Source organism: Helicoverpa armigera, chromosome 10 (assembly GCF_030705265.1).
Source record: "Helicoverpa armigera isolate CAAS_96S chromosome 10, ASM3070526v1, whole genome shotgun sequence".
Lineage (NCBI taxonomy): Eukaryota > Metazoa > Arthropoda > Insecta > Lepidoptera > Noctuidae > Helicoverpa > Helicoverpa armigera.
This window is the reverse complement of record NC_087129.1, coordinates 1,281,208-1,291,048: the sequence shown is the minus strand read 5'-3', so window position 1 is coordinate 1,291,048 and position 9,841 is coordinate 1,281,208.

Below are 9,841 nucleotides of genomic sequence, written 5' to 3'. Positions count from 1 at the left end.
GGTGTACGAGTGTGTTATGTGCTGTATTTATGCTATATACTTATCTAGACAGCGCTCAATAAAATGCTGCCTAGCTTCTTAATGTATGAACATTTGTTTTCGTAAGTGGCAAAGTAAGTGGTACCTGATTGTCTTTTTTAAACGGTTTTATTTAGCTCACCCAGTTTGTTTTATTATTTACTAGCTGTTGCCCGCAACTTCGTCTGCGTGGGCAATATAGAATAGTCAAAATACTACTTATCCCGTAGGTGCATTCTTTCACGTGACAGTATAATTAGGATTAGCACATAGCAGTCGCATAGATTCATTGATCAAGGTTGTGTTGTGGATGTGACCATTTATCTAAACAAAAGAAGTAAAGTTTGTGACGTTGTGAATATCTCTGGATCTAGTCCGCCAATTTGGAAAATTATTACGTATAAATAAATAAATAATAAATAAATAAATAAATTGTTTATAACTTCTCTTTGAACATCATTTTACAATATTTTGCTAATTCTAAAAAGTGCTGATGTATAATTTGTTAAAAATGTATAATTACGTATGGTGCGTAAGTAATTTTCACAGGAAACAGTTATAATCTATGTCTATACGCTTTGAGTCTGACAAACCTGTCATTTGTACATTTTCTGCAGCTGCTGCGACTAATCAGAAGCCAGAAAGTCTGGCAGTCTTACCATGGATATCGGCTTGTGTAGTTGACTGGATTGAAGATAGGTAGATAGGTAGTCGCTCCAAGCAAAATATTGGTACTCAAACAGATTCGGTGACTGGAAGCCAACACCAACATAGTTGGGGAATAGCTGGATGGATGATAAAATGAGTCATTATCATCAGCAAGCGCATAGGGTAGGATAGTTTCACTACTGGGGAGAAACACTTGTATGACGGGGATTTTCTGTGCACTTACTCACTATGGTAAGGCTGACCCCACATTAGGCGTGCGCGATCCTCGGGCGTGTAAGTAGCGCGGGCGTCGCGAGCACGCTGCATGAACGTCGCGTTTTGCTGCCCTGCGGCATGTGTGAAGAATGCAAGCGACGCGCTCGCGGCGAGCACGCGGCGCTCGAGTTGCGTTCTTACCCCTTCGCCCGCTATCCCCGCCGCCCGCTAAACGCCTTAGCAGTTAAACGTCAAGGAGAGCGGCGCGTGCGCGCCGCGAGCGCGCTGCAAATGCCGCAGGGCAGCAAAACGCGACGTTCACGCAGCGTGCTCGCGACGCCCGCGCTACTCACACGCCCGAGGATCGCGCACGTCTAATGTGGGGGAGGCCTAAGCTGGGACTCCACCGAAATGTTTGCATTAGTGCACGAATAGGCAAAATGTACGTATCTGTGAGAGTCCACTTCATGTGTTCGTACTTGAAACCTGCAGTTTTGCCAAGATTTTCAAAATGTACGCTTGCAATTTGTCATTTCTTGGTGGAGCCAGCAAATCGAAAGAAACATAAGTGTTGTATACTGTGCGTCACTACCGCACACCGGGAAAATTTCGCTCTTGCGGAGGACGTTTATATACCATATTTTGTGTCACACAGGACGACAGTAAGTATCCACCGAAACGCTTTCAAAGATCTGATGAACGAACAAATCAGACCTGACTTGGTCACCTGGGGCCAATCAGAGCTCTATGAAGCGATCATATGCTTTGGCTCCTACTGTTTTTGTGGTTTCTGAAAATTTATTCACCTCATTCAACGATGAATGTAATTCTGATGGTACTATTAAGAACACTTGCTTAGCGCAGAAGCTGACGTTGGCAGGTCGACTCTTTTGACTTCTCGAATAGGATACCATTGGTTTTTGTGCAATGCACACCTGCAATGCATGCTGGATTAGGATAGGATATAGGTGGATAGGATTTGCAACAGAGAACAATTCTGTCTTTGTGATTGAATGACATCAAACGTAGTTTTATATAGAAGGTGTTTTTTTAGACTTGGCTCGGGTCTTACTGAGACTGTTTGTAATCGTGACCAGTGTATTTGCGATCAGAAGTTGAAAGTAAGCATGTCTCTGGTATGCGACGCGCAATTTGTACGTTTTCAGACGCATAAAGCATTTTACGTGTGTATGGTATTAAATTGAGAAAGCTCCCATTTCTTATCTGCACTTTGTATCTGGGCTTGTTCTTAAAGCTACAGAATCCTACATTACCTACCTACCTCACGCTTAGCAGCGCTTGCGAGAGACAGATCCTCCTTTCTTCTAGGATTAAGTTTACATATTTTGCATCAGAAAAAATAATGAAGGTCTACTTAATACTACTCACTCAAAGTAATTTGTTTTAAGGCCACCACATTAGTGGAAGATAAGCTAAACTATGTTTATGAAAAAATCCTGATATAAACTCCATCTGTAACTTTAAATGATAATTAATTGTTATACTAAAGTCATCATTTTTGACATAATATTCAAAAAATAATTTAGATGGCACCGTTTTAAATTTGGCTGAGAACTATTATTTTCCTTTCATCAAGGTAATAATTATAATTGGATTTTGATGTGGCACGGCAAACTGACAAACACTATTGAAATGTCTATCGAAAACTTACACTACGTGTTAAAATATGGTGAATTACGGAAAATATACAACTCCATCTGTTGAAATAATAATCCTCTATAAAGAATGTATGGTAATTTATTGTCATTTACCACCTCGCTCCTTTGACAAATTTTATGTATTTTATTTAACACAGATTACCACAGATGGAGCTACTTTAACCTTGGCTAAACACAATTTTTATATTTTTTTTTCTTCCGAAGTTACTTATGAAGGTGTGATTTTCTGTGTAAAAGTTAATAATAGGCCGATCAACTAATATAAGTACAACATTCAAATGTACAGTTTTGACAAACAGATTGCGTGTCGTAATATTTTACATCTTGAATTCACAAAATTAATCATATCTTTTGATAGAGTGAATCGATTTCGATGAAACAAAAACTAAGTAATACCCCAAGTTACGTAGAATTTTTGTATATAAGCATTGTCTGCATTGAATTCGTAGATTTTACGTGAATCCCGAACGAACAAACAGATAAACAGATAAACAGACAAACAGACAAACAGACAAAAATGACAAAAATGATGGAAATGGGTTCTGTTAGTTATCCTTTAACATGCTGGCTATTTTTTTTGCCAATTTCTTCAATGTACAAAAATTACTTTTCTACAGATTTATTATATGTACCTATAGATTCATTCTTGGGTCAAATTTAGTAATTCAAATTTCACCCTCTTCCTGTCAACCGATTAATCTGAAATTTTGTATACACCTTTAATTCCGATGACAATACAATATAGTAATATCAATAACATTGTAAATCCAATATGGCCGCCGGCACAAAATGGCGGATAACGTAGATTTTATCAATCCCATCAATATGGGTATCAAATGAAAGGGCTCAACAAGCAGAATACAATATACTATAAAAAATTGAAATCCAAGATGGCGGCCGCTACAAAATGGCGGATAACGTAGGTTTTATCAATCCCATCAATATGGGTATCAAATGAAAGTTCTCAACCAGTAGAATACAATGTACTATATAAAATTAAAATCCAAGATGGCGGCCTCTACAAAATGGCGGATAACTTAGGTTCATTTGATACCCATGTTGATGGGTCTCAACAAGTAGAATACAATTTACTATGCAAAATTGAAATCTAAGATGGCCGCCGCTACCAAATGGCTGATAACAATTTTTTATCAATCCCACCAATATGGGTATCAAAGGAAAGGGCTTCACAAGTAGAAAACTGTCAGTAACTCCAGCGGGGCCCAACAGGGCCAAGGCCTGCCTGGGCTGCGAGATTGTTCGAAAGAGTTACCGCGGCCCTGGTACATAAAAGGCCTACGACGGAACAAAACGGTTCTTAGTCAAGAGTCTGGCACTCCCTCACCGCTGCTGACCCACAGCAGGAGAGGTCATGTGATGATTTTTGGGGTCGTTAAAAAAAAAAGTATCTGGAAGGGCTATGTATTGAGGAATTAGATTGTAATAAATTGTCAGGTAAGAGACCGTGTAATAATGATGCACTAAATGAATTAGATAGAATGAGGAATATTCGGTAGGCATTTTCATTAAATACTAAAACTAGAAAATAAAAATCGGTAAAAAATCTTTTAAGTTAAACGGTTTTATCTTATGTGTACTGAAAACTAGAAAATAAAAAAATAGTTACTTACCTGTCAACCTACGTAGGTGGTCCCGGTCATATTAAACTAAAATAAAAACGTGGGGCCCCTGTGAAATCCTACCTATGGCAAAGCATATCGTTATACTTTGGTAGATCATGAGCCCGGCGTTCGCAGGTGAAGCCGCTACGGCTGATTATTGATTGTCAAAATCTCCAGTTACGATTATAGTAAGTCGATGCAATCCACACCTATTATACCTCTAGAAGAAAGTACTACAGCAATAGTTAATGGGCCCCACGTTTTTATTTTAGTGTAATAGGACCGGGACCACCTACGTAGGTTGACAGGTAAGTAACTATTTTTTTATTTTCTAGTTTTCAGTACACATAAGATAAAACCGTTTAACTTAAAAGATTTTTTTATTTGTGATTGAAATTGGGAAAGAAATATTTCACCCTTTCAATACGATTTTTAGGCTGATAGGTTAGATATATCTCTCTGATAGGTACATACGAGTATCCGTAAGTATTTTAGGAAGAATCTTGCTTAAATTCTTTTATTCCCACATTTTCTTCCATAAAATCCTCAAACTTACAATTCATCCTATAACGAAGCAAGCTAACAACTTAGCCCGGCTTCGCTCATTGTAGACAAAAGCAAATAAATCTTGGGCTTGTCGAATAAAAGCATTCATTGGTCTTGCGGTAACGTTGGCAAATTGTGAATAATTCCTACAGCCATTTGCTTCCCCCGGCTGATTCAGCTAGCATTTGTTCTATTTTATATTTACCCAGTATAATTGAGTTTTGTTATGTTTTCTTTACGACAAAATTGTTCATTTTGTTATTGTTGTTAAGAAAATATGGTTTTAATTATTTATAGACGTACGGATTGATGTTGGTTTATTTTCTCTGGTTTCTTTGTTCCTTGTTTTTTTTTTTTTATATATAATTTTAATAAATCCAGAAAAATAATCCTCGATACTTAATTTTTACTTGTAATTCATCTTCTATAAATGGGCTATCTTTCACCAATTTTTTTTAAATCTATCCAGGAATTCCAGAGATTAGCTCCTTCAAGTAAAAAAAAAAGTCTTCAGCTTTACAAAAGTAGGTACCTACCAGATTTTTGCTTTGATTACTTGGATAGAACTAGTACTTAGTACTATCCAAGCAATCCTTTTCAAAATCACGACCACTAACGAGCACAGCATCGCTCCCCATTTGTGCTAGTTTATCTTGCAACTGAAAGTCTAAGAAACAAAGACAATACCGATCTTTCAGTGCTAATGGATAGCTAGTTCCGTTCAATCCTTTTTAGTTTTTACTTGAATTACTTCGTGCTTCTGATTTCTATTTAGAAAGAGGGTTATATGTGTGATTGGGAGTGTTTGTTCGTCGTTTTTTGAAATGTGATGTCGTTTTACTTTATTTTTCCAATAGAAGTCTTAACTTACCTGTCTTTACCTGTCTTAACTTACCTTGTCTTGTACCTACGCTACTCAGTTTTTCATATTATTCCTTGTGTTTAATATATGTTTGCATATTATACTTACTAACCTAATAAAAATCTATCCAAGTAGATACTTGGATAGATTTTTATCAGATGTACTTATAAAAATCTATCCAAGTATCTATTAGATGTACTTAGGTACATAGTTCTGGTTCTGTTTGCAACAGAGTGCATTATTATTTATGTAAGTTATCAATAGGTAGGTACTTAATTGTGTATATTTTAAGCTTGTGTCATTTCTTACAATACTAATAAATCACCATTATCATCAAAATCAAATCTTAGAATATGTATAACCCACATTATTATTTTCCCAGAATCCATTATCAAACCTGAACAAGTGAACGTTATACAACATGGAATAAACCGCCATAACACAAACATAAGAGCATCGTACCTACTTACTCAAAGATTGCTTATTTAAAATTCTCCAAGTTTCCATGTACGGGACTTGGGAACGCCAAAGTTAAACAAGTACATTTAAGATTTTAAAGTACAACCCATACTACAAGTTATCTATCGAGGTTCAAAGCGGGAGTTAGGTAATTAACTACACTGTTCGCGGAAGCCAACAGGTCTAAAAGTGAGGCTGTTAAAACAGCTGGGAATATTGAATACATTAAGGATGTTAGAGTTTTCTATCATCATAAAAAGTCATGAGAAATATTGAAATAGAAATCGCCAACTTAGTACGTAAATAACACATATTCCTATTTACCAATTGAAAAAAAAATACCGGCCGAATCGAGAACTATGCGAATGTTTTATCTTGCCATATACCGCATTTTTTTGTACTTTCATCATCAGCTTTTTTATCATCCTACTGCTGGGCACAGGGCTCTTCTCACACAGAGACGGATTGGGCGTTACCGATACTACCATCATTAATAGTTAAACATTCTTTATGATGTTGAAACATGGGTATTTATTCACAAAATATTTACATTAATTGAAAATAAAATAAACTTATATATATATACAACTTAAAACTAATATAGGGCATCAAAAAATTGCTCCTCATCGCTGTCACTGGGTAATGTACCCAAAAGACTGGCAGCATTGCCACGTTGGATGGCAATGCTCAACCTCTGTGCGAAATAAAAGCCAGCCTTTGGGTCCCGGGAAGTGTCAACCAGGCGCTGGGAGATATCCCTGGCAAGAAGGTGGGCGCTCGGACCCCACGGCCCTAGAGTTTCAACCCCAAACGGCTCAAACATGTAATTGCCTATAAGGTTACTATATTTGCGCCGCTTGAGGTTCTCTGCTTGTGCAGCGGCGGAGCCAGCACGACATGCAGTTCCGGGAAGGTGAGATGGCGCAAGAGTGTCGACGCATGTCGCGTCCCACACTAAAGTCCTACCCACCTTCCACGGAAATAGCGACATGCCGTCTGGTCTCTTGCCATCGTCGCGTGCCAAGCCATTTGGTTCGAGTACGGCTGGCACGCCGACGGCAACAAGAGCGCGACGGATCACGTCGTTTATGTTTGCATGTCGTGGTATGCGGCCGGCACTCCGGCTGCACGACAGGCCGTGGTGACCGAGGCTGTTGACAGCTTCCCCGCAGTGGAAAAAAAAAAACATTCTTTATTGAACATTTACCACAGCACCTTCCCTACCTACTAAGTACCATATTACCGCACTATGCCACAAAAGTACCAAATATTAGATTACCATCAAAATTCGCTAATTTAGCAGCCCCACTCAACGAGTTGGTAGCAAAAGTTTAAAATTCAATCAATTTTGCGCTCCACAGCCTCTATTCACAGTTGGGCTGTTTTGTTCCTGTAATTTTCCTTCGCTATATGATGTTTTCCACCTAACTCTTGTTCTTTGTGGTCATCCTGGAAATGGGTTAGTGGAAACCTTTGTAATCAGCTGATTGGCTTTTGTTTTAGTCGATAAATTGAATTGAATTTGGTGATTGTGCTTTTTTGGGGTTTAGATTTTTCTTTGGGATGATTAGAAGGAGGAATTGTTAAATGTAATAAAAGTAGTTATGCTCTCTGTAATTTCAAACGTCTTAAATGTTTACGTATATTATACATATGGAGCCCAGGATGTCAGAAGTTCAATATGAAATGTCATACACATATAGTAAGTATAGTTAGGCATCATTACATTAACATTAATTTTTAACCAACTTCCCAAAAAGAAGGAGATTTTCAATTCGGATGTTTATGTATTTTCTTCTCAACTCATTCTGTTTCTGCCATCCTTCAATCAAAAAACACGTCTCAGAAGCTGCAGCTATTCATACAAAAACAACCATAAAACTTGCAGCCTAAATAAACAAAAAGCTACAAAAATAATGGCCGTCTAAACAGCATTTAGGGGTGAATTGGAAACATTTTGTAACATCGCGATAATCGAGTTAACGTGACAATGTTTAGAGTCACGTAGAATATGGACGCCGTTTCAAACGCCGCTAATGGCCGACTCCTGATCTATCCTCCGTTAATGCGTAGCTGCGTAAAGATACTCATTTGAACAGATAAAGAGAAATTAAGGACTGAAAACTTTTAAAGATTTTTTTAAAGACGTAGAATTAAGATGTGTCACAGTGGCGTCCCTATGTGTCCGTTGGAATATTTAGTAGTCTGTAAAAGAACGTGCGTAGTTTATTTTAAAAGAATGATATGCGAAGTTGTTATTTTGGGATAGGTAGAAAGTGTAACTACCTCACCCAATACGTCTTAAATCACTGCAAATTAAGTACTTTCACAATAAACTTACTTTAACCAATCACTAACTTGCTACAATATTCCCTTTTGTATTGAACTTTTAACATTTTGCGTTCCCGAACAAAGTTCAAAATGTTGACACTTTTTTCCTTAAACCAACCGCAAAATTTGAAACAAGCAACTTCAAAAACCATTTAACCGTATCGTTGGCAAAGATTCAAACTTTTTCCAACAATTTCACCTTTCGCCACGACTTAACTTATCGAGTTGTTGACCTTGCAAAGTAATATTATAAGGCAAATAAACTTAGCAATGTTTACCCAAAAAGTCTGCGTTATCAAATAATTTTGGGTCACGTACAAGATTCACGCGGCTATAAAAGTAACATAAAAAAAGAATACCAGTAAAAAATCTAACAGAATTCTAGCAATGAACAGTTTAGTACGAGCTATCTGGCAGTGGTCATAAAACGTATCTGATGGGTTTTGAGAAAAACAGAATGCAGTAACAGAGGGTAGCTTGTATAGTTGTAAACATAAAAAATATATATAAAAGGTTATTTTTGGTGTGGCAAGTTTATTTGGTGCAGCGTGATTCAGAACGTGGCCGCTAACGAACCGAGAGTTGCGAAACGACAGTATTTGAACAACATTGTCTGTGGTTGCCGCTGTTCAAAACTAAACAGCACTTCTCACTGTTTTTTGTGTTTCTCTAAAGTTGCAGAAACTGTTTCTTTTATATGCTGATTTCGAGTTTATGCTTTTTGGAATTGGAAAAGTCCTTTTTTGCTTATGGACACCATAGATATTTATGACGTAAACGAGATAAGAAAAGGGTAAGTTTAGAAAGCAAAACGTTAGAAAAAAAATTGCAAAGTAGGCAGACGGTTTCCGATTCTTACTGTAGGTATTGGATACACTCTTTTAGGTATGTTATGCCTTGAATTCTAACTTAAGTTTTCCTTTAATATTACAGCCAAGACTAGTACAAATACTGTTTACTTTTCCTTGAGACTTCGTACATAATCGTATCTGTTTTCTAACAAGTTTCAAAACACTGCTGTCTAGTGGTGTAACCGCTGAGAAAGTTTTATACAAAGGAGAATGTAACACATTCGACTTCGTATTAGGTCGCCAATACAAGAAACTAATATAATAAACGAAGTCAAAACTACGAAGTTTTATTATTAAAACTATCTGTTTTTCGCGGTTGTACCAGCGTCCTGTGGAAACTACTTCTTGTGCAAGGATAAAATATGCTAAATTTTGATTGAGGATAGTGAAGGTGCCAAACAATGCAATAACTTTTCAAATTGATTCTGTATTTTTGGAGCGTTGAAGGCACAGACAAGCAAACAAAAAGATCGGCTTTATAATATTAGTATAGGTACACAAAAAGTGTTGTTTAGACCAGATTGGTGCTGCCAAAAAATGCTCAAATAACTCGTTCTAGCTAAATCTGATTGCAGCTTGGCTGAATTTTGTGAAACGCAATTTTAACCG